The sequence below is a fragment of the Pongo abelii genome, chromosome 6 (genome assembly GCF_028885655.2).
Source record: "Pongo abelii isolate AG06213 chromosome 6, NHGRI_mPonAbe1-v2.0_pri, whole genome shotgun sequence".
NCBI lineage: Eukaryota > Metazoa > Chordata > Mammalia > Primates > Hominidae > Pongo > Pongo abelii.
In genome coordinates this window covers 80,518,753-80,543,202 of record NC_071991.2, presented here as the reverse complement: position 1 = coordinate 80,543,202, position 24,450 = coordinate 80,518,753, and the positions used below count along the sequence as shown (strand labels likewise).

Genomic DNA, 24,450 nt, shown 5'->3' with positions numbered 1-24,450 from the left:
AGAAGTGTAGATGCCTGGGAGTGAAAGTTGTTCAATGGTGGCATTTCAAAAGGAGCTCCCAGAATATTGAAGCTCTTCTCTTTGCAGCAACTTAGGTCTAAGTCCTATCGACGGCAGAGGGATAGACGAATTGACCTTTCCAGGTCCTCTGCTCGCCACCAGCCTCCGGACCGGCGCCACCCCCTCCTGGCGAGACCGGGAGCGGTAGACGCGGAGCGGAGGCCCTCCCGCAGGAGGGGCGCGGGCGTGGCGGGCGTGGGCAGGGGGCGGGGCGAGCCCCGCAGACTGGGTGCTCCGGGGAGCTGTCAGTGTCAGGCTCTGGGAGAGAGGAAGTGATCGCTCCCGGAGGAGCGCGAGCGGAGCGGCCGGCGCAGCGTGAGACAGCACATCCTGCCCGCGCCGGCCCCGCCACCTTCGGGAGCCGCCTGCACCAACGCTGCCGCCGCCCAGGAGCCGCCGCCGGCTCGGGGAGCCCAGTTCCGCCGCTGCCGAGCGCGTCCAGGTAAACTGGAGCGGGATGTCGCCGCTCCCTGGACCACCGCCTCCGCACCTCTCCCCAACCCTCCCCACCCCGGTGTCGTCTGCTCTGGGAACCAGGCTGGAGCCGAGGCCCCTGCAGCCGCAGCCGGACCCTTGTCCTGGCCCCCTGCCCAGGCTCCTGCGTGCTCCGCTGAGCCCGAAGGCGGCCAAAGCCCCCCAGTGACACCTCCCTCTCGTCAGAGCCGAGAGAATAGGGCAGAGAAGGAAGGGTCGTGGTGTCACCACCTGGTCGCCCACCTTGTGGGCTGGGAAGGGCTTCCCAGTGCGCCCCGCCTCGGTCTTCCCCGGGGGAGCAGTGGGCGAGCGGCGTTGAAATCTGCACCCCTCTGGGCCACCGGCTGACTGCCCCTGGAGGAGGGGGAAAGCTGCAGAGGGAGGGGAAAGGATGCTGTTTGATTACATTTTGAGCTGTCTGCAAAGCTCTTAGATGCTGTCACTACCCTGCAAGTCGGAGGGAGCGAATTCACTTCCAGCAGGGCATTAATTAAACACTTCAAAGCGAGAAGATGCCCGTTTCTCTCTGCTGCGAAAAAGTGTGGCTGGGGGATGTTGTTTTGGTAAACACCTTCACGGCCGCCTGGCTCTCCTTCCCCCGCTCCCATTCGGAATCGCTCTGGCCTTATAAATCCGTGCGTCGTCATCATAAGGGCAGTGATCCTGGCAGCGCTGATGGGAACTGAGTGTGCGGGAGTCTCATGACTTGTACCTTGGCTAATAAGATTAAACAGAAGCCCAGGATCAGGACAGGAAATTACATAGGAGATCAGAGACTCAACAACATGCAGAAGATGGAATATATTCGCTATTCTGGCCTCTACTAATCCTAGGTAAGGGGCAGGAACAAGTAGCCAGCCATTTTCTTGCTTGGAATGCCTTTCAAGTGGGCATTGTAGACTTATTGTAGTTCAGAGTTGTGAAGAATTGCTTCCAAACATTCCAGATTAGCCAAAAGTATAGCTAACAGTAAGGCATAGGCAACTGCAGGTGACAACCCAATGCCTGATATTAACACAGACATGGGTAACCAGTCTGTGTACATACTTTAATTGTGGAAATTATAGAGATATACGTTGATCAGTGTTAGTAAATTTGAAAAGGGAATATTCAGTGCAATTTGCAAGCTGAGGGTACTGGTGAGAATGTAATACTGCCTCTAATTATTTAAAATGCCAAGTTTGTTCAAAAAGGTTTGGTGTGGAAAAAGGGGTCCTAACTCAGCTCTTTTGATCATATTTCTCAATAAAATAAAATCTGAAACACCTGCCACTGAGTTACCAGATGTTCTCTTCTTAAGAACCAACTCTCGAATATTTGTTTAGGTCTGAGGATCCAGTGCTCCAAGACCCATTCCTCTTAAAACCTCTAGCACTGTCCTTGGGAAGTTTTTAGAATACAGTTGGGGGTCGAATGCAGGCTTTTCCAGCCTGTCAAGCTCTTAGCCCTGTTTCTGGCCCACAGCATCTCAGCATTTTACTTTTTCTTCCTTGTCTCAGGCCTCAGATACAAATGCACTTGCTTCCTCCCTCTTTGGACCTCTGAGATGCTGCAGCCGCTGGTGCACGGTCCCCTGGAGGAGGAGGGGCTGGCTTGCAGTCCTTCCCCACCCCCAGCCTTTCCTCCCTCTTTGCCATTGAAAACATGCATCATTGTTTTACTGTTAAAGCTTTAGATAAAATCACCAGTAGGGATATGAGCAGAGAAAATAAACTCGACCCGCAGGAAAAGGGGCAGAGTTCTTAAAGTAGTGGTCCATGGTCTTCAGTTTCTGACTAACTTCGAAGAGAGTAAGAAGAAGTCACTTGGCATTTCAGTCACTCGTGCTTTATATCTCTAGGGTCTTTCTTCCCAATCCCTCTGCTTCCAAAAATACTCCTTCCCGAGTCTACATTTAATAAATGAGCCTTGCCTTTGATGACAGTGCTGAGTCAAGGATCCAGCCTGGGTGCTGCTGTGTCCATAAAAACAGCGATGTAGACCAGTCTTGTAAAATGCATGCCAAATCTGAAATCTAGGTACCCCTCTTAGTACAGACAGTGTGCACCGGCTTCACCCTGTTACCACTTTCTCCAGTTTCTTTGTTGTTTAACGTAGCATCAAATGAAAAGGTCACATGTATCTGTTTCAAAATCTGTTTCAAACAAATGTATTCCTTCATTACTTTATTCTCCCTACACTTGAAACAAAGATTGATAACAATAGCTAAAATATATTGAGCACTTTACCAGGCATTGCATTTTAAAAGACTTTCACAGGTGTTAACTTATTTAAACATCACAAAAATCTTATGAGGCAGATATTGTTTGTAATCCTGTTTTACAGATGACGAAACTAAGACACAAAGCTGTCAAGTAACTTTTGCTCAGCTACTAAGTTGAGCAAGGCAGCATTTGAATCAAGGCCTGACTCCAGGCCAGGAGTTTTAACCTTTCTGTTCCGTACTATAAAACAATTACACTGGTTAATTTTCGTATATTGAATGCCAAGCTCTTCTCTTATGTTATCTCATTTTAATTCTTATATTAATCCTATGAAGTAGACATTATTATCCATATTTTCCAAATAATTAAATGAATTAAATGACATACTCAACATCATTTAATAAATGGCAGAGGTAGGATTCAAATGAGATCTCTCCAAAGACTCTAAAACTAGGACCCATCCATTTTGGCTATTGTGCTGTGTGAGAGACAAAAAAGGCAGTGTATGTCTGTTTCTTTCAGGTTTGCTTTCCAATTTCAGTGTGATCCATTGTTATTTTCTTAAAGCCACAATTATAGCTGCACTTTTTGCCAGTTGATTGGTAACTGTGAATAATATATGCACACTCAAAGTAGACTCGTGGCCCCTTAAAATAAATTATGGCATTGTTTTTGTCTCCTTAATGAAAGTAGCTATTATACTTTGTGGATCTCAAATGCTGTGTAAATAGTTGCTACCTTAATCAGGGATCTCTTTTACTAGAAATCTTTGTGGCTTCTGCATCCCCTAGAGCATGTGAGAACATATATTCTCCTGGGAACTTTGCTAGGACTAGGAACTTCTAGAGTTGACTTTTTTGTTTTGAGAGTTAACTCAAATTAATTCAACTCTCATTTTTCTTCTTTGCAATGTATAAACCCTTGACCAGGTCCATGTAAAAGTTATTCCTCTTGACTGGGCACAGTGGCTTACACCTGTAAGCTCAGCACTTTGGGAAGCCGAGGCAGACAAATCACTTGAGGCCAGGAGTTAGAAACCAGGCTGGAGGCTCGTGCCTGTAATCCCAGCTACTTGGGAGGCTGAGACAGGACAATCACTTGAGCCCAGGAGGCAGAGGTTGCACTGAGACAAGATTGCACCACTGCACTCCAGCCTGGGCGACAGAGCAAGGCCCTGTCTTAAAAAAAAAAAAAAAAAAAAAAAAAATTATTCCTCTTGACAGAGACTTTTCATCAATATCCTGGACTTGTGTTCCTTGATTCCTCTCTGAGTGAGGCCTGGCCCCAGAATCTCAGAGTGAAGTTTCCATTGTAACATAGATACCACTGCCTAGGTGCTAATCCTCATGAGCTCACATATTCATAAAACATCCTTGATTCTTTGTTGGAGGAACCTTCTTAAACAAAAACTCATAGATACTGTAAAAGGGAGGCATACGAATGGTTTTCAGATGGTCATTGAACCCACTAAAATTGATGCAAATTTTCATGCATTTGTGCATAAATGTAGTTTTCTAGGGAAAAAATGGGGATATTGCTAACTAAAAATACAGGAAGAATCACTGGTTTACATATGCTGTTTAAAAAAGGGGAGAGGAGCAGAGGTCACTCTGCTGAAATGTATCGAAGACAAAGCCAAACTATCCTACCAGTGGCAGCCAAAAATAAAATGTTCTTGGCTATCAGGACATTTTTTTGGCATTTCACCAGGAGTCCAGGTGGCAGGTATAGCAAACATCAACTGACACTGAGTCAGGCCTGCAACTGAGTCAGGCCTCCAGGCGTGGCAGGCAGTCCTAGCTCGGCTTGTCATTCATTGAGAATCTCCCCTGTGCATAATCAGTGCTTTATAGATGTGTTAGTTCATTGAATCATCCCAACATCCCTGTAAGGTGGACATTTTTCTCTTTCTTCGACAAACAAGGAGATGCTTGGAGGGATTAAGTCACTTGGTCAAGGCCATATGGAGCCAGATAGTGGAAGGGCTGGATTTGAAATGCAGGTGGGCCTGATTCCAAAGTCTGTTTCTTCTCTTCCTACCATAGCTCATTGTTTCTCTGCCTGTGTGGGACACCAAAAAAAGTATTGTTTCGTGTAGCTTTTTATTGTGGCAGGACTAAGAGTCCCTCAAGAAATACGTTCACACACTGATAGGAAAAGCCTAAAATATGATCAAAGGAACAACAACAACAAGTTATATGTCTCCCAGAGTGGCAGAAGAAAAGCAAGCCCTGCTTTACTTAAGGTGAGTTGAAACTCCACACTTTGGCTTCCCCCGTCGCCAGGTGTCTTGCTGAGTACCAAATGCACAGCAGCCCCCACCTAACACAGCCTGAAAACTATCTTGCAGGGGTAACTGCAAATCAAAACTTTATTCATTGCAAAGATGAATTTACTTTAAGTCTGTTCTGTCCTCTGAGGCTTCCCTGATAACAAACAGCAGCTGTGTCATGATCCGGAACACTGACTTGCTCCTAAATCCTGGGAGGGCCACTACTTACCAGATGACTTACGTGCTCTTTAGTTTTCAGTTCATACCAGTCTTGAAATCCTCTTTAGCAGCTGTTCTTGCTTCCAAATTATTACTTAAGCTTTAACAGTTTTCCACTTACCTATATTCTTGCTATGATTGCATAGAACAACCCACTGTTTCATTTTGGGGGTTCAGAACAGCTAATGCCATCAATGTGGCAAACACACAAAGCAGAAATTTCGGTCAGAGTTGAGGGTATTCATAATAAAAATAATGAATCTCAAGCACTATAGAGGACGATTGTACTTGATCAACAGACCTGCCTGGTAACCGTTCCAGTGTGCTTCATTATGCTTTAACTCAGTGCTCTTCCAACATTTTTTTTTCTCTTTTATAATCCCTCAAGAATTTTTTAAAAATTCTGCAGCTCCATCACCTCCACACATTTAAGGTTACATCTAATGCTTTTCATCATAAATTTATAGAATCACAATTAATGTGATTTTCAGAATGTTGTAAACTTTGACAGTTAAAAATAAAACCGTGACATCATTCTTTGAATCCAATTAAAATCTAAATACCAACTTCAATTTAAAATGTATGTGAAGAAGCTCTTTTCACAAAGGGATGTTTTTATATCTTGCAGTTAAGCACCACAGTAAGATTTGGGATTTCTTGGGGTTTTGTTTGTTTGTTTAGTTTATATTTGTCTTTAACCTTAATATGGCAGAAGGCATTTTGTGAAAATGGAGATGGAAAAAGAGGCCCCGATTAATTCTACAACCACAGGCACATTCTCTGGTAGACAGTTTTAGGAAAGCATACAGGCAGAAGCTGCGGATCTGGAAATTAATGCCATTAACTTTTCCCTTGCCTGCAGGCTCTTTAGAAAGCCACTGTGGAAGCCAGGGGTATGCAGATGCCAGTTTGAAGATTGCACATTTATCTAGCACAGGTGCTGTGTGTTATGGGTCAGTGTGGCACAGCTACTGCAGTCAGGCCCGTTGCCTTTTGTGTATGGGACTCAAATTAGAGGTGAGTAGGGCCAGAAGGAGCTGCACCGAGGCTGGTCCCATTTTCTGCTCTCAAGTAGAGGTGACTGGGAATAGCTGTCTTTTATCTTTCTTCTATTTAATGATTTTCAGTACAAGATGAGCTCATTCCAGTGCTTTCTTTTCTTTTTAGTTTTATTTATTTGTTTATTTATTTATTTACAAACAGGGTCTTACTCTGTTGCTTAGGCTGGAGTGCAGTGACATGATCATAACTCACTGCATCTCCAACTCCTGGGCTCAAGCAGTTCTCCCAACTCATCCTTCCAAGTAACTGGGACCACAGGCATGTCCCACCACACCAGCTAGTTAAAAAAAAAATTTTTTTTACCTAGGGATGGAGTCTTGCTGTGTTGCCCAGGCTGGTCTTGAACTTGTGGCTTCCAGCAGTCCTCCTGCCTCAGCCTCCTAAGTGTTGGGATTACAGTCAAGAGCCTTTGCACCTGACCCCAGCAAGTTTTTAGATCAGTTTTTCTTGGCCAGGAGCAATTGTCTTCTCCAGGGGACATTTGACAATGTCTGGAGGCATTTTTTCTTATCTCAGTTGGGGAAAAGGGCTGGCATCTAGTGGGTAGAGATTGGGACTGCTGCTGAACATGCCACAAAGCACAAGACAGCTTCCACAACAAAGAATTACCTGACCCAAAATGTCAATGATGCCGAAGTTATGAAGTTCTAGTTTTAGAAGTTCTAGTTTTAGAAGTTCTTCTAGTTTAGAAGTTCTAGTTTTCTCATTGAAATCTTCCCTGTTTAAATAATTTAAGTCAATTTTTTTGGTCTTTACAAGATAATAAAAAGCACAACATCTAAGAGCATCTAGGAGGCAGCATAAAGTAATGAGAAGAAGAGATCAGATATCCCACTTACTGCCTGTGTGAGCCTCAGTTTCTTCATCTGTAGAGTGGGGAAAATGATGCCTGGCTTGCAAAGTTATTGTGAGGATTGCAGACAATCAGTGTACAGGCCCCAGTACATAGTACATGCTAAATACATGGATAATTCTTTTTATGATCAAACAGCAATTATGTCACTCTCTAGTTTATCTGGGATGTGTGTGATCTTGCCTTCCTTTGAACCAAAGGTATGCTTTGTTTTTTTAAAACAAAAAATTGTCTTGATTTAAATTTACTCATTGACGTTCGTCTTTCTCCTGGACTTTAGGCTCCTTCAGACATCATTGTGTCTTCCAGCAGAGAACCTTACACATGGTGAATACTCAACAAGCTTTTGTTGACCTGAAATATTAGCCAAAATAAATCCTACTTAATTTTCCTTTTCTTATAAGGCTGAGTTCTTTTTCCCCTTGGAGCATTTTAATGTGTTTAGTAAAAACATTCATTTCCTGAAATGTAGCACCCATTGTGTGTCTGTGCCCAAGATGAATGTGTGCTTGGTAATGCTTAGAATCCTGGAAGCCTTGCTTTCCTGAATCAGGATCATGCAGAGCATTTCTGCTGGGGGAAGGGGAGTCTTGAGGAGGACAATATTTCATTGAAGAAATGACAGGCAGCATGGTTTGAATCTGGTGTTTTCCTTTTTGAACCCCTTAGGCTAATCCTTTTTGTCTGGCTTTGGTCTGACACTGTCCGATGAGCAGTCCAGTACATTGGCTTCTTTCTGGTAGAAGGGACATTTTGATTCCTTACCAGGTTTATATTTTATTCTAATGTCCAAAGTGAAGCCAAGTAATGAGTATATTTTCATTGAATAAATGAAATATTCATTCATTCTAATGAATAAATGATGACACATCATTATACATCCTTTGCCTACAATCACTTAATCACTTCCCCCACTTTTTTTTTTTTTTTCATTTTGAGATGGAGTCTCGCTGTGTCGCCCAGGCTGAAGTGCAGTGGCACGATCTTGGCTCACTGCAAGCTCTGCCTCCAGGGTTCATGCTTTTCTCCTGCCTCAGCCTCCTGAGTAGCTGGGACTACAGGGGCCCGCCACCACACCTGGCTAATTTTTTTTCTTTTTTCTTTTTGTATTTTTAGTAGAGACAGGGTTTCACCATGTTAGCCAGGATGGTCTCGATCTCCTGACCTCGTGATCCACCTGCCTCGGCCTCCCAAAGTGCTGGGATTACAGGTGTGAGCCACTACGCCCGGCCTCACTTTCCCTTTTAGAATACATGCTAGATTGTCTACTCTGACCTGAAATAGTACCCATTTCTTTGTCAAGATGAAGACTTCGCTAATTGAAATGGAATGAAGTCCTCTCTTTCTGAATGCAGTTTTAGATCCTACAGCACACCATGTGGAAGCCTTTAAATGTTTATCAAGTTGTTGAATGTTAAAATGAGCCTGAGTGCAGGGGATGACCCTGAGACTCTGTCTCAGAACCAACTTGTGGAATGTCAGTTGGTGGATTTGGATGATGGAAAGGGAAGCAGGCCCTGTGGGGAACGTGTGTTTTGACACAATGTTCCCTTTTAAAATGACGGTGCGTCTCCTGTTTCACCATCTGCCCGTTAGTATCAATATAGCAAGAGGTTGTGGGAATTGGTGTGTATTTTGTGGAAGAAAGAATAACAAAAAAAAAAAAAACAAAAAAACCCTTCTCTGCCTGTTTCCTTGAAAAGTGTGACTTTGTTCACTTTCAGAAGGTATAGGTTACAGCTGATTTGGAAAGAGGATCCTCCCTCTTTGAATGCCTTCAGGCTCAGAGGAAAATGAGAATCTATTTGGGTAAGTTAAAAATGCCAAACTAAATCTCCCAATGCAAATATGGACCACCTAGGGACATTGTAAAAGGCCAGATTTGGGGTTTTGAATATTTACACATTTTCTTGCCTCCTATTTTAAGCTTTTTAATATTTGTCAAATGCTGCTGAAAAGTAATTGGCATATCAAGCAAGGGTGAAATCCCATATCTTATGACAGAGAATTTAAAGCCGGGGGAACTGTGCTCATTTCCCTTGAGTATCCCTTGTTTTTAAAAATGAAGAAATGTGAGTTCAAAAAATTCTGAGACAATAAATTAGAGACCTTAAAGTAGATAGAAAAGTTGGTTACAAAACTATTGTCGAGGAGGAGGAAGATATACTCTCTTTGAGTGCTCCCTTTCCCTGGTATAGTCTGCCCTGACTGAGCCATTTTTCTCAGTAAATTGAGCAAAAGTTTATTTTTGACGATGGGTCAGGGTACTGGAAACATCACCCTATAACATTGGCAACACCACCGCTACCTTCCCAAATGCCGGAAAGGCAGATCTGGGCAGCACATGGAAAAAGTGTTTTCTAAACTCCCTGGAGGAAAATACAGAAAGTTGCTTTAACCAGGGCACATGCTCTGGAGACTGTGTGTTTAATAATGACATTTAGTACTTTCTTATTCTTTACACCCTCCTCACAGGGCATTCCACAGCACTTTAAGATGGGGACGGTAAAGGAGGGGTGCTTGAAGATGTCAACGCTGTCACAGAAGGTGAAAAGTAACCAGAATTCTGACTCATTGCAGTGGATTTGATCGGGCTAGGCTGTGTCATGATGCAATAACAAATAACTGCCAAACCTCAGTGGAGTAACACAACAAAAAAATTTTCTTAGCCATGTTACATGTCCAGTGTGGGTCAACAAGGGGCTGTGTTCACCATGTTCACTCAGAGTCCCATGCTGCATGAGGCTTCCTTTTGATATATACTTCTACAATCCCTGTGGTAAATTGCATACTGCATATTAAACCTCCCGGAAGTGACAAATGACACCTCTACTCATGTTTCATGAGCCAAAAGCAGTTGTGTGGCCATTCTTGACTACAATGGCATCCTTAAGTGTAGTCCTATGGGAGAACTGGAATTTTTGTAATAAACTCAAATGACTATGGAAGGGAAGGACTTACATGAAGTCTGCCTATTCCTGCTAATAACTACAGTCTCTATGGGGCACCCCTAGTGACACTGACTGATATGTAACCACATATGTAGTGGTTTCAGCCACCAACTCTACAAGTGAATTGGGAGAGTTCCCTGAGCCCTTTGCAGGACTTGCAATAGGGGTGTTGCTCATTTGCTCAGCCACTGCATGCTCAAACCCTGTATGGGATGGGGAGCATGCAGACAGGCAGGTGCAGGAGCCAGAATGAGCACTTTTGGGCCCCAGCCCTATGGTAGCATCAAGGGATGCATTATAATTAATGCTCTTTTAGCAGTTATTGTCCGTGGATGGCTAAGTATTAAACCAGCTTGTGGAGAGATAGGGTGACAGCCTTTTACACCCTGTCCTCTTGGTACCTGCATCCTTGTCCGGCGTCCAGGAAGAATCAGGTCACATATGGACTTGAAGGATGGTGAACACCGTCATTTTATTGAGTGGTGGAGGTTGCTCTCAGTGGGATGGATGGGGAGCTGGAAAGGGGATGGAGTGGGAAGATGATCTTCCTCTGGAGTTCAGCCATCCTGTGGCCAATCACCTCTCTGACCTTCCCCAGCCGAACTCCTCTCGATGTTCAGATGTCCCTTCTCTTCTCTCCTTCTCTGCTGCTCCTTTCTGCCACTCTGCCGCTTTTCTGCTCATGGAGCCTGAGGTTTGGGGTTTTTGTGGGTACAGGATGGGGGCGTGGCAGACCAGAGTGGTTTTAGAAAAGGTGACACTTGGGCATGAAAACAGAAATGCCTGTTCCCATTTAGGGCCGTGGGTTTCCAGGCTTGAGGGTGGAGCCTTTGCTGGGAACCACCCTCTTCTACCCAGTATTTCCTTGCCTCTTGTCCATATCACTAATGTCTGAATGAATGCCCATTAAAATATAAAATGCATTTGCATGATTTTAGCATCATAAGGAATAACAGGTTTCCAGGAAACTGAACTTACAAATATAAATTTTACTGATAATGAATAAAAGAAATACATATGGGGTGAAAATTAGCTTCCTTCAGTAGTTGCTCAATTCTAGTCAAGAATATTCATTTAGAACTTATGGAATGCCGGCCATGAGTGAGACTGAGTGCTTGGTGGGCACATGAAAATGAAAAAGATACAGATCGTAGGGGCCAATGTCTAATGGGGGGAAAATAGAATAATTTATTACCTACAATGTGGTTATATGTTATCAGATATCAAATGATTATCACATATGTTAAAATGGGATAAATGCCTCAGAGTTATAACAAAGTACAGTGTGGATTCAAAGAAGGGTAGTGATTAATAATTAAGTGAATAATCACTTCTTTCAATTTGCAGACTGACCAGACATCAGTGTTACGCAGACAAAAACATTTCAATTAATGTTTTACCTTCATCCTCCTCTTTTGTTTTTGGACCTGATTTGATCACAGAAAAAATGTGATTATGGTTAAGAGGTAGTATAAGAGCATGACCTCTGGAAATAAGGTTCAAAGCTGAGTTTCACCATTTACTAGCTATGCAATCTTGACAAGTTACTTTGCTTGCCTGTACCTAATTTTCTTCATCTGTAAAACAGGATTCATAATAATAGTATCCACTTCCTAGTGTTGTGCTATGGTTTGAAAGAATAAATCCCACTTAATTTTCCATTTCTTACAGGATTTAATTTTTTCCCCTTGGATCATTTTGAAATGCTTAGTACAAACATTGACTTCCTGAAATGTACCACCTCTTGTGTGTCTGGGCCCCAAATGGATGTGGGCTTAGTAATTCCTGGGATTCTGGAAGACTTGCCTTCCTGAATTAGGATCGTGGGAGTGTTTCAGGGTCAGATGTTCAGTCAGTATTTTCCCTGGTCTAGAGAGCTCTAGAGTGTCAATCTGGCTTCTATTCTGATAGATCTGGTAATTCAGGTCTATCGTGGGTACATTTCCTAACTCCCCTGTTCCCACCCCAGCACTTCAAAGTCATGTTAAATTAAATTAAAATTTAATGTGGTGTAAATGAATTGTGACTGAATCATGGAGGCATTCTGCTTCTTTGATTACAGAATGTTAAAAGGTCCATGTGCTTGGGGCCAGTGCCGTAGCAAAGGACTGACGAGCTAGAGTCTGGGTACGATGGAGGGGAGCCCGTGAAGCTCATCTTGGTAGATGCTCACCTTCTCTCTCCTCTGTTTTTTCTTTGCCTCCCCCACCCACTCCTTGAATGCAAAGTGGGGGCAACTTGAGGTGATGCTGCAGAGCTTGTGGGCTGTAAGCTGGCGAAGGGGTGGGCATGAAGACTCTGTCTTTGGCAAATAGTTATGAGGACACTTATCTGCTGTAGCCCAAACTTCTCGTGAAAAACAGAGTTAATATCCACGTAATAGAGAACCTTTGATTGGTTCAAGCTGTTCAAAAAATGGGCTGGGCTGTCCGTGAGGTAGCGAGTTCCCAATGCCTAGGGAAGTTCAAGCATGTCACCTCCTGTGAACATTGTCTGTGAACAGACTTATCAGTGAGAGGTCAGAGAAGCTCTGGTAATTTCTACATAATTTTCCTCAAAATTTAAGAATCTCTGATCCTTTGTAATGAGACAGAACTTTGTATTATTCTTTCTTTTGGCCAGGTTCTGCCATTCACTTGGGGCCAGCATAAACAAGGGGGCAGGTTCCAAATTGGGAAAATATAATAACTTTTGCCTACTTCCTTTCCCATGGGACTGTTTAAATTGTAACATTCATTCATTTGTGCCTTCAACAAACATTTATAAATTCCTCCTGCCAGACAATGGGAATGCTATAGTAACTTCAGGGAGTTTAACAGCCTGTGACAACCATTAAAAACAAATAAGAGGTCTGGAGCAGTGGCTCATGGCTGTAATCCCAGGCTGAGGCAGGTAGATTGCTTGAGTTCAGGAGTTCAAGACCAGCCTGGACAACATGGTAAAACCCCGTCTCTACCAAAAATTACAAAAAATTAGCCAGGCATGGTAGTGCGCATCTGTGGTCCCAGCTACTCGGGAGGCTGAGGTGGGATGATCACTTGAGTCTGGAAGGCGGAGGTTGCAGTGAGCCGAGATTGCACCTTTGCACTCCAGCCTGGGCGACACAGTGAGACTCTATCTCAAACAAACAAACAAACAAGCAAAAAACAAGAAATGTTGCTAACTTAATTCCAAATTGACCAAGTCACCATGCATTTAATGGCTCATTCTTTCACCAAATCCTTTATTCATTCATTCATTCAGTAATCTCCTAATGTACTCTGATGGTTTTTATAATCTGATCCTCTTTCCCAAAAACAGAGGGTAGACAAATATGCCATTTCAAAGGTATGTCAGAAACCCCCAATACCATATACATATATATTGTATATAATTAATAAAATCTATGCCTTCATTGCAACTTTATATATATATATATATGTATAACAGTATGAGAAACAGAAAATGGAGAGATTACTAGGGGTATAGAGTTCTCATCCTGAATGCGTATCTTACGCAAAGAATGTATGTATTGCAAATGCTAAGGTATCTATTTTGAACACTTAATTTCTCACTCTTTCATTCTATACAGCAGAAGTGTGATATGTAAGAAAAGTGTTAATTCCAGTAGTTTGCCTTGATTAGCACATTTGAATAGACTGAATTGGTTTAACATGGAAATTCTTGATATTTTTTCAAGACTCTTACATGTTCTAAAAATAAATAACTTTCTTCTGAAGCAGGGCAAGACCAAAGGGCAGAAAAAAATAGCCCTGGGTCAGTTATGTCCTGAGAGTGTGGCACCAAACATTCCCCTTTCCAACTTGTTCCCCACTGCGCCCTGCCACCTCAAACCCATTCGACCATATGCTACAGTCCCATTGAACTGTGCTATTCCCCAAACATCGGCCACTTCCATAGGAAATGATCCCCAGTTCCCATCCTACTCTCATGTCAATGTCTGGCTCTCACTGCTCCTCCTTTAGGAAGCCCCCTCTGTGCTCCAGTTCTTGCAAGCACTCTTTAGTACGTTATACCTTTGTCACGCATGTATCCCATTTCACCTGCAATGTTGTTAGTGTTTTCACATCCTCCCATATTACATGCTTTTTGAGACAGACTCTATATTGATCATTTGTGTAAGTCCCACAGTACCCAGAACAGCACTGTGTGCTTTGTAGGGGCTCAGTAAAAAGACTCATTATACCGAATTAACATAAAGATAAATTTAGCATCGTGGAGCCAACTACTCAGGCTTCCTGACTCTTAAATTAAAAATTTTGGTTGATTAGTGTGCTTCTCCCTGCTTTAGAAACATATGGAGGACCTTGCTCAGAAACCCAAGGTAGTCTCCCATTTCCGTCCATCAAGGTAAATCATCCCATCCTCCTTCCCCTTGGCCCCACCACTCCATTCCTGCAAAGTGTCACTGTGTAGCAGGGACGGGAGCAGTGGGGAGAAATGTGCTCTGATCTGCTAAAGGAATTTGGGGTTATGTGACTGTATATGGACATGTGTGTGGGTACACCCTCATGTGCTGAAAATAACCCAGTGACACTCTTGAGCATCAACATTCTTACCTGTAGTCAGCTATCATATTGCAGCTGATCAGGACCAGCAGTTAGCTATACAGATGGGCAGAATTAAGGTCTGAATCTTAGTTTTGAGAGTCTAGATGTTAGATTGTTCTTAGGTAGCCCACATTCTCTAGCAACTTACTGATGGGCAAACATGCAACCCAATGTAAGTATATGTTATATGTTAGGTCCCCAACATAAAATGCCAACTTACTAACTTTGCCAAGAGAAACCTAACTTCCCACTTGATCACAATGCCTTTGCTTATAGGTCAGTATTCTGAACTCTGCTGAGAACTTGAGTTTCTGGGCCCTTGGTTTGGGCTAGGCATGGCTGGGACAGGACTAGTGTGAGGTTATTAAGGATAATCTTAAAGTCTGAGTCTAGAGGTAACCTGGACATTGAAAAATCAACCAGGTGGTCCAATTATGTTAATACATTCAAAAGGGCTGGGAAGAGAGGCAGAATCTAGGTGTGGCAATAATATGGCAAGTGAGGGCACCAAAACAAAGCAAAAGGGTTGAGAGGGAGGGTGGGGAAACAGATCTAGGGGAATCCTAAAGCCAATGGAGCATTGACACTTTTTATAGTACATAAGGCTAGGAACAGGGAAAGGAGTTCACTCAGACACATTTTTTGCAGCCATATTTATTCATTCATTCAACAAATATTATCTACTCTGACCAGTCACTATCCTAAGTATTGGCAATACATTGGTGAACAATATGGAAAAAATCTATGCCTTCATTGGAGCTTAACGTCTAAAAGGAGAGACAAACAACAAAAAATACTGAAATGTTAAGTCTAATATATATAATGAAGAAAAACTTAAGGCAGCAGAAAAGATGGCAATGCAGGGACAGTGGGTGGGGAATAGTTTGCTATTTTAAATAGAATGGTCAAGTAAGACCTCAATGAGATGAAATTTGGACTAAGTCTTGAAGAAGCAAGCCATTCAGATATGTAGGGGAAAATGTGTAACAGGCAGAGGGAATAGGAGGTGCAAAGACCCTGAGGTGGGTGTGTACCTGATGTGTTTGAGGAACAGTTAGTAGGCTAGCGTGTCTGGAGATGAGATCAGGAAAGTAATAGGGTTGTGTTGTGTAGGGCCATGGAGGCTATTACAAGGAATTTGGCTTTTACTCTGAAATGGGAGCCATTGGAGAACTTTTTGCAGAGAAGTGACATGACTTGACTTGTGTTTTAATGAATTACTATAGCAGCTATGTGGGAATGGGCTGCAAGGCAGGCCAAAGATAGAAATGAGAAGACCCATTAGGGGGCTTTTGCAGAAATATGGATGACAGATGATAGTGGCTTTGACAGTGTGATAGCAGGGGAGGTGGTGAAAAGTGGACAGATCCTGGAAATGTTTGGAAGGAAGAGATAATTTGCTGATAGATTGGATGTGGGTTTGATGGAAAGGGAAATCAGGGATGGCTCCAAGACTTTTGGCCTGAGTAGCTGGAAGCAGTTGCCTTTGAAGTGGGGAAGATCAAAAAGCTGGATGCCCATGAAGCCAGAGTCCAGGGAACAGTTGTCACAGCTAGTGCTTCAAGGTGGCATGATGGCGCCATTGAGGTGACTCTCCTACCAGACACACAGGAAGGGTGATGTGAGTTGGTCAGGGTGATGTCAGTTGGTCAGGACGCCTTTTCCCGGCACACACTGGGGAAAACCTGAAAACTTTGTCCCCTTGTTTGTAAGGTTTAAGACTCTGTTCTCCTTCTATTGTAATAGGTTTTGCAGTTGATTACCACTAATTATGTGGTGGTGGAGAAATCACTTTTATGTCTCCACTCTGCTACTTCCCAAGGCTGTGATTGGGTGGGAAAGGTATAATTGCAGTACCATTCAATAAAGGAATGTTCTGGAATATGGGGCAACCTGACAGGTACAAAAGGAGATAGATGTATTCATGTAAATTACTACATACTTTGGATATTTTGCGACTCCTTAGCATGCATGGTCTTGAAAATTTAGATATAATTCTTCCTCCATTTTAATTCTTTCTTCCAGAATTGGTTTTCTTTAACATCTAATGTATACATGCCTGCATCCTATTTTCACTCAAAGTGACAGATGGTTGAAACCAACTCTAGCTACATTTTTTTAAAAGTCTTGAATTTAAAAAAATACACATGAGTATCAGAAGGGTTTAAGCCTTTTAGAACTGGTTGAGAAATCTGCTCTGAATGCTGCTTCATACCACTGAGTTATCCATTCGTGTACAAAATGCTGTGTGCTGGGCCAGGGTAGGGAACTTGCAGCCAAGCTTTTCAGATGGGTATTTGCTTTCTAAAAGGAATATAAAGGTTGTGCTGATGGGGCAAATAGCAAATATCCAAATCCTAGAGCGGCATTTAGCATTTGTGTTGACATGGTCTGCAGGGAATATGTGATGGTCCTGCATTTCAGGCAGTATTGATTTTCTACACTCTTATCTGCATAGTAAGGTAGCTGGAAAAGTTGATTAATCTTTCAAGAACACCAACTTTGATGTGTTTGTATTTTGGAGTATTGAGGGACTTATTTTATGTTTTTTTCTCTTTAATCGTCTGGTAGATTTAAACAAATAGAGTGGAGTTTGCTTTGGTCATTCTGTGATACAGCTTTCCTGCCAGTGCTCTGTGAATGGATTACAGGTTCCATGTATACCCAATGTTAATTTCTTGGCAGCACTCAAGGTAGTCAGAGCCTGGTAAGTCTCCTGTGGTAGTGAACACCTTTCTCTGTTCACCCTAACATACCTTGCAAATGTCATCATGATCTGTGGGTGTCATGACACGCAAAATGTTGGCTGAGAAAGGATAAAGGTAGAGATAAATTTAGAATTAAAAATTTTTCAGTTTAAGAATTGATGTAGCTCAATATATTTCAAAAGTTTAACTGCAAGTAACAATTATAAATAATACGTGTATGTAACAGTAAATATATGTATGTATGTCCAAAACAAGTTTCTTACCATGTACAGTGCATTCTAATAATTCTAATCTGTTACATCACAGAAATGGCTGCCTGTGACCACTGACTTGATTTTGTAACTCACCAGTGGGTTGCAACCCATGTTTTAAAAGGCTGATGTAGAATGAATTACACATTAGGAATTAATTATCTTGTCTTGTGCTTGCTCAAATCCTTCTGTTTCCCTCCTGCGTACAGAGAAGTTCAGACCCCCTTAAAGCATGGCATAGCCAACTTTTGGCTATAGATTGACCAACTTAGCCAGGTTTGCCTGGAACTTTCCTGGTTCTAGCACTGTACATCCTGTGTCCTGTGTACCTTTTTATTTATGTGCAAACTAAGATGGTTGGTCATTCAGTCTTTGGAATCTGGTCTCTGACTGCCTTTCCATTTGCATCTTCCTCCACCCCATTTTGTACTCAGTGTTCCATCCATATCTCATTACTTGTCCCACAAACTGGTCATTCTTCTTACCTCCCACCTTTGTCCATGCTTCCCCCTCTGCCTGGGATGCACCACTCACCTGTGCCTTCCTCAGATCCGGTCTTCCTCCATTCTGATTTGTTGAGTCACCTACTCTTTGGAAACCTTCTTTCACTGCTTTCTTGTGAGCAAGGTGGTAACCACAGACTACATGGACTTATGGAATCTTTAGTAACTCTGTGTTTTCCTCAGCTGTCATATTCTTTATCATCTGTTGAACAAACATTAGAAGGAAAACTGCTGACATAAAGTGGGTGACTATGGCGAAGAAAGAATACAAGATAAGTAGAATAAATCAATAGAGATGATATGGCCAACAGAGTGGGGCAAGAGAAGATGCAAAAAACATAACTACAGGCTTATGCAGTGGCTAAGTGGCTAAGAGCATGTGCGGTGGAGAATTTGGGTTTGAATCCTGGATCTTCACATGCCAAAGTTGTTTGCTTTGGTTGTGAGGATAGAGTATTACCTTAGAGGCCTCTTCTCTGCATGTGCTTTTCCACTCATAATGACCCCAACAGGGATTGGTGGTCCTTAAAATTAGGTAGGCTTAATTACAAATTCATACGTATTTTGTAGTAAATTTGAGAGAGAATTAAGTGGTCTTAAGATGTGAAGATATTCTTAATTTATAGTTTTAGAAGATTAGAATAAATTGATTTTTTGTGAGCATGTGTAATGCTGATTTATTTTGGGAAAATCTAATTTTACTTTATTATCTGAATTAAATAATATTTAAATTTATTATTGAAATTAAAATTATTCCTTCATTGTGATTAATGTATCTTGATATAAATTTCCTTTAATATGATAGTTTAAATTTGTGCTCAGTTGGGGGTTGCAAAAAGAGCTGGATGGCTTAAATTTGCCTGCATCCTCTATCGAGAGAGAGTGCCCACTTCAGGCAGGCCTACTGGCCCATGTTGTCTTGATTTAACTTTGTTGCACAGAGAATCTGGCTCCTTTATAATACAGCAGGCCAAGGACTCAGAGTCAAAGCTAAAGCTAGTCATGTCTAAAGATCTGCTTGTTATCAGTTATTTTAAAGATCAGTCTGCCAGGTTACCTGAGAGTAGTTTATTTTTAGACATGTTCATTTATCATCTTAGCAACTCAGAGAAAACAGCTCCAAGCGCAATAGATGGCTCTGTTCTAAAGCATAGATTATTTTTACATCACTGTTAAAGAGAAAGCTCAGCCATCAACATGATAATTTATCCTCAAGGAATTTGGGGCAATAAATTCAAGACTGCTGAATTTATTCGTTGAGATAAACAATAGAGATTGTCAATTATAAATTAATGGATTTTGCTAAATAATCCTTTTAGAGTTGGAAAACAGAGATTAAAAATGTAAATCAGACAGGAAAAAATTATATCAATAGATATATAACAGTAGTGATTTAGTAAAAGATAGTTGAATGGATGAGACAATGTTAGGAGTATGTGTTTGTTGTACATTTGTACTAATGAGTGAGACAGTGACTCTCCCCTGCCATCCCCTATGGGAAGAAAGATTTGTTGCATAATGAGGAAAAACTTCTCTGATTTTGGTCGTGTAAAAGCATAGTATGCTGAGTCAATTTATTGATGATTGGAAAGTTCTCAAAATTTTAGTGAAAATATGCACAATATGGACATAATGTCTCCAATAGTTGTTTAGCAATTCAAGAGACATTTATTGAGCACTCAGTGCTAGCCACTACAGGTACAGAAGTAAATTAGACATGGCCCCTGTCTTAAGAGCTTTAAGTCTAACAGGAGGAGAAAAATCACATTAACAGAGTATAGTCATGCACTATGGTACATGTTCCAGCAGAACTACATGCAGGGTACTCTAACAGCACCAGTGAAGGGTGCATGACAGAGTTTTTTGCTGGGGTTTAGACATGGTACCCCAAAATAAGGCACCTTGGCATATTGAATATTTTAAGCTGAAGGAATTTGAGAAATGGCACGTGCAGGAAGGTCTCTCTGACCGTCCCCTCTCCTTCTCTGAAGCAAGTCAAAGGACCCTCATGTGAGAGGGAGGGTGCATCCTTATCTCTGAAAACACAGGATACAGAGAGGAATCTGAATGAAGAGGCCAGGCTATGCTTCCCCCAGTTGCTACTCTTAGGTAATACTCGTTTTGGCCAGTCACTGTTTTCCCCACAACTCTTCATTCTTCATGAAGCCTACTACAAAACCGTTCAGGTTTAACTGTTTCTTTGGGTCTTCATTTCCTTATGAAGCCGCCCATGCCATGTAAAACTTACATTAAATAAATTTGTATGATTTTCTCCTTCTAATCTGTCTTTCATTACAGGAGTCTCAGCCAATGAACCTATGATAAGTAGAAGGAAAAGATATTTTTCCTCCTCTACACTGGGTGCCCTAGGAAGGCTTTCTGGAGGGGATGTGATTGAGTTGAGACAGAAAGATGAATAGGGGACATCAGGTTAAACATGGTGAGAAAAACATTTCTGGAATTTGCAAAGGTACAAAGGCAAAAAAACTGCTTGGTATGCACCAGTAAATTGTGAACTAGGGAGTAGAAGGATATATGGATGGAGAGGTGGGAAATAAGAGCATCTCATGTGTCCATGATAAGGAGTTGGGACATATTTTGTAACAGTGTTTTAAACAGTGTTCTGTCACCCAAATCTGATGGATACACTACCATCAGATTTGGGGATAGAAAGCTCACCCTGATATTGCGTGGAGGATGTATCATCAGGGTGCAAGTTTAGCAGAGGAAGATGGGTTAGGAGAGTATTGCAATTGTCAGAAGCAATGATGAAGACTGGCCTCATGCAATGTGAAAGGACATGGATCAGAGAAGGCAGGCTGGTAAATATTAGGTGGTCAAATTGGGAGGACTTGAAAATTGGTTGTGGGGTGTGGTGAGTTCAAGGATTTGGGGCTGACCACGGAAAAGACAAGATGGCAGCATTACAAAACAGCTTTATTGGGTGGTACTTGGACAGGAGTGGATGAGAGGAAGTCTCTCGTGGCAGACCTCCCAAAGACAGCAGCATGAGGCCACCACCCAGAAGTGGAAGAGGAAAAGGGAACTCCCAGGGCAGAAGGGAATGGAAGTTGGGGCCTATGGGTCTAGGTGATGTTGCTCAGCTTCAAGGTTGGGAGTCTCTGGGTCAGAGAGTTCCAAAGAGCAACAGCAGTTTAGAATTATTTCTACAGCCACAGGGTTTGTATTATCCATGGCTAGCAGATGTTGGTTGCACACAGAGTCTAAATGTCTAAAAATATGCTTATTTGAACTCTATTTTAACCAATTGGATGTGTGAGAATTTGTGTTTTATGCCAGTGGGTTATGAGCTAATGGTCCCAGCCTGCTGTGAAGAAGTAAACAGCATAGGGACCAATGTCCAGGGGCCATCTTTAACCCGTTTACGTAACAGGCAATGTTTACTCAGTGCCTACTATGTGCCCAATGTGATGCTGAAGAGCCACCGTGTGAGTTCCAAAGGAAGCTGTGTGATGCTGTATGGAGGATCCACCCCTTTCCATGTTCTCCTTGGGAGTGCCACTTGAGATGGAGCAGCTCCTTTCTACTCAATGAATGTTTTAGAACCTCTAGGCGCACAGATGCATAATTTCCTATTATATAAAGTGCAGTCATGGTAGCTTTCTTTGTTTGGCTTCTTTGCCTGATACTTGGCCTAAGTATATGATTTATCTTTCCTATCTGTTTTGACCTAAGGTTGTGTGTTTCCTGAGGATCCTGTTGCAAGGCCTTACTTCTTTCTTCATGTAGTTATCCTTGTGACAGTGCCTAGAGGGCTCCCATCTCCTTTCTTCTGATTCTGTTTTCCGGTTCCTCTTCTGCCCTAATTCCCAGTGACCCAATTCCAAAATACTGCTCTCTAGTTGTCCAAACTGTTCCATCTTTAGTTTTATACTCTTTCAAGGATTCTACTTGAGATTCTCATTTCCTAAGGACTCTTGATATTATCTGAGTGTTTCTTGAAGGAAGATACTCTAAGAAATGAATGGCTGATTCTGTTAATTGGGGAACAGTTTCCTTTCCACAGAGAAGCATATTGAATCTCTAAATTGGTGGAATGCACCATAGGGGTCAGAAATTAAACAAAAATTTTCCAAACTTTTTGGCAAAGATGACAGTGGCTTTTGAGTCCTTTAAGATTTAAGAGCTCTCATCTCTACTCTGTTAACTAGATGAGAGGGCAGATACCCTATGGATTGATTTTTCTCTCTAGCATAATGGGCCTCTGTGCTGAGGGCTCGAGAGCCTCTCCTGTTTAATGTGCTGCAACTGCCAATGCTCAAGTTACAGTTAAAGTAGTGCAATTTGGGTAGCTCAGAATCATAAAACAGTGAAAATAGGACTAGAGACAATATGTAGACATAATAGTCTTAAATACATGTCACAAATTCAGCAAGAGTGATACTAAAGGCTTAATTTTAGAAAAATTTCTGAATTTCCTAGTCAAGAATTTACCCAATATGAATAAAATTGAGAGGAACCTAGAAAAATCAACATAATGTTTCAACTGTGTGTATGGATTGAGATAGTTTTTCCTCCAAAATAGTAGTTCTCTACAGGCACAAATAGGTCCTTCCTATGTAAATGAAACTCCTGCAGTGCTTGGGACTACCCGGTATTGGCTTTGATGAGGTGTATGGGAATTTCAGAGGCAAAGCTTTTCCTTCGGGTGTCAGCTCTCTCATGCAATTTACATGTGATGCCACCAGGTGGTGATACAGAGGGATAGCAAGATTGGACCGGAAGTAGACTGATCAGCATCCATCATAACGGCTTTTTGTTTAAGAGCTTTCTTTGGATTTAAATTAGTAAAATCTTGAATAAGTAAACACTGGAAGGAAAGCATTATTTAATGAAAGTGCCCAATAATGAGGAAGTCTGACATTTCCATTTTAACTCTTCCATTTAATGGTCGTAAATGTGTATGACTATATCTGTTTCCCTATTTATGGGTAAAATGCTGGTACTGGATTATATAATCCTTGAAGTTCTTGTTTTGAAATGAACATGTATAATTGTAATTATTAAAGCAGTCTATTAATGCTATTCACAATAACAAAGACAGAGACTCAACCTAAATGCCCATCAATGGTAGACTGGATAAAGAAAATGTGGTATATGTATGCCATGGAATATGATGCAGCCATAAAAAAGAATGAGATCATGTCCTTTGCAGAAACATGGATGGAGCTGGAGGCCATTATCCTTAGCAAACTAACGCAGGAATGGAAAACCAAATACCAGATTTTCTTACTTATAAGTGGGAGCTAAATGATGAGAAGGCATAGACGCATAGAGGGGAACAATACACACTGGGCCCTGTTGAAGGGTGGAGGGTGGGAGTAGGGAGAGGATCAAGAAAAATAACTAGTGGGAATTAGGCTTAATACCTGGGGGATAAAATAATCCATAAAACAAGCCCCCATGTCACAAATTTATAAAAGAAACCTGCACATGTACCCCTGAACTTAAAAGTTAAATTTAAAAAAGTAAAATGAATTGAAAATGCCTCTGTGAACAAAGATGATGGTTTGCAAACTTCTCAGTGATATGAAGAAGCCTACTAGATATAATTGAGGTCTGTGAAAATCACCCTTTGTTTTCTCCTGTAAAATTAAATATAATTAAGACCAAAAAAAAAAAAAAAGCAGCCTACAGCAAAATTAGGACAAAGGAATAAAAAAAAATCACACAAACATAAATCTATAGCTCATTAACAACTGTCTTACTTCACTTTACAACCAGGCTAACGCCCATTTGTGTGTGTGTGTGTGTGTGTGTTTGTGTGTGTGTGTGTTTAGTGAGGGGAGAAGGACAATGGGGAATGAAAACTGGCTTCTCAGTTAGTCTTCCTTACCTGTTACCTGGCTTAGGCAAGCGAGAAATCTTTCACACATTGTTCTATGGGGTCTCTCTCTCTCTCTCTTTCTTTCCTTCTTTCTTTCTTGACGGAGTTTCACTCTTGTTGTTCAGGCTGGAGTGCAATGGCACGATCTTGGTTCACTGCAACCTCCACCTCCCAGGTTCAAGCGATTCCCCTGCCTCAGCCTTCCCGAGTAGCTGGGATTACAGGCGCATGCCACCATGCTCTATAGGGCCTTTTCTTTAAGGCCTCGCTTTCCTCCTAACTCTAGTTTTCTTTATGCTGTATCTAGAGGTCTTACTTAGATCTCCCAGGTATTTTTAAATCATAGTTTGTGGAATTTTTGACTCTAAGTTGAATTTTTAATGCTTAGTGATTTTGTTAGTCTGTCTTTCACTATTTCTTTTCCTAAAAAGAGCCTGAACTCCCTCTGTTTAGATTATTTATATAAACACTTAGCAAAATTTTGTTAAGTAAATG

General features: G+C 41.8%; 1 protein-coding gene across 2 annotated transcripts in view; it reads left to right on the top strand.

Moving 5' to 3' along the window:
- Positions 1 to 282: 282 nt before the first annotated feature.
- DYNC1I1 (dynein cytoplasmic 1 intermediate chain 1) overlaps positions 283 to 24,450 on the top strand; it is a 317,152-nt gene continuing 292,984 nt past the window's right edge. For both annotated transcript variants that reach the window (XM_024249962.3, XM_009242996.4), the window contains exon 1: positions 283 to 502. The gene's annotated coding sequence lies outside the window, so the exon portion shown is untranslated. The remainder of the gene's footprint in view (positions 503 to 24,450) is intronic.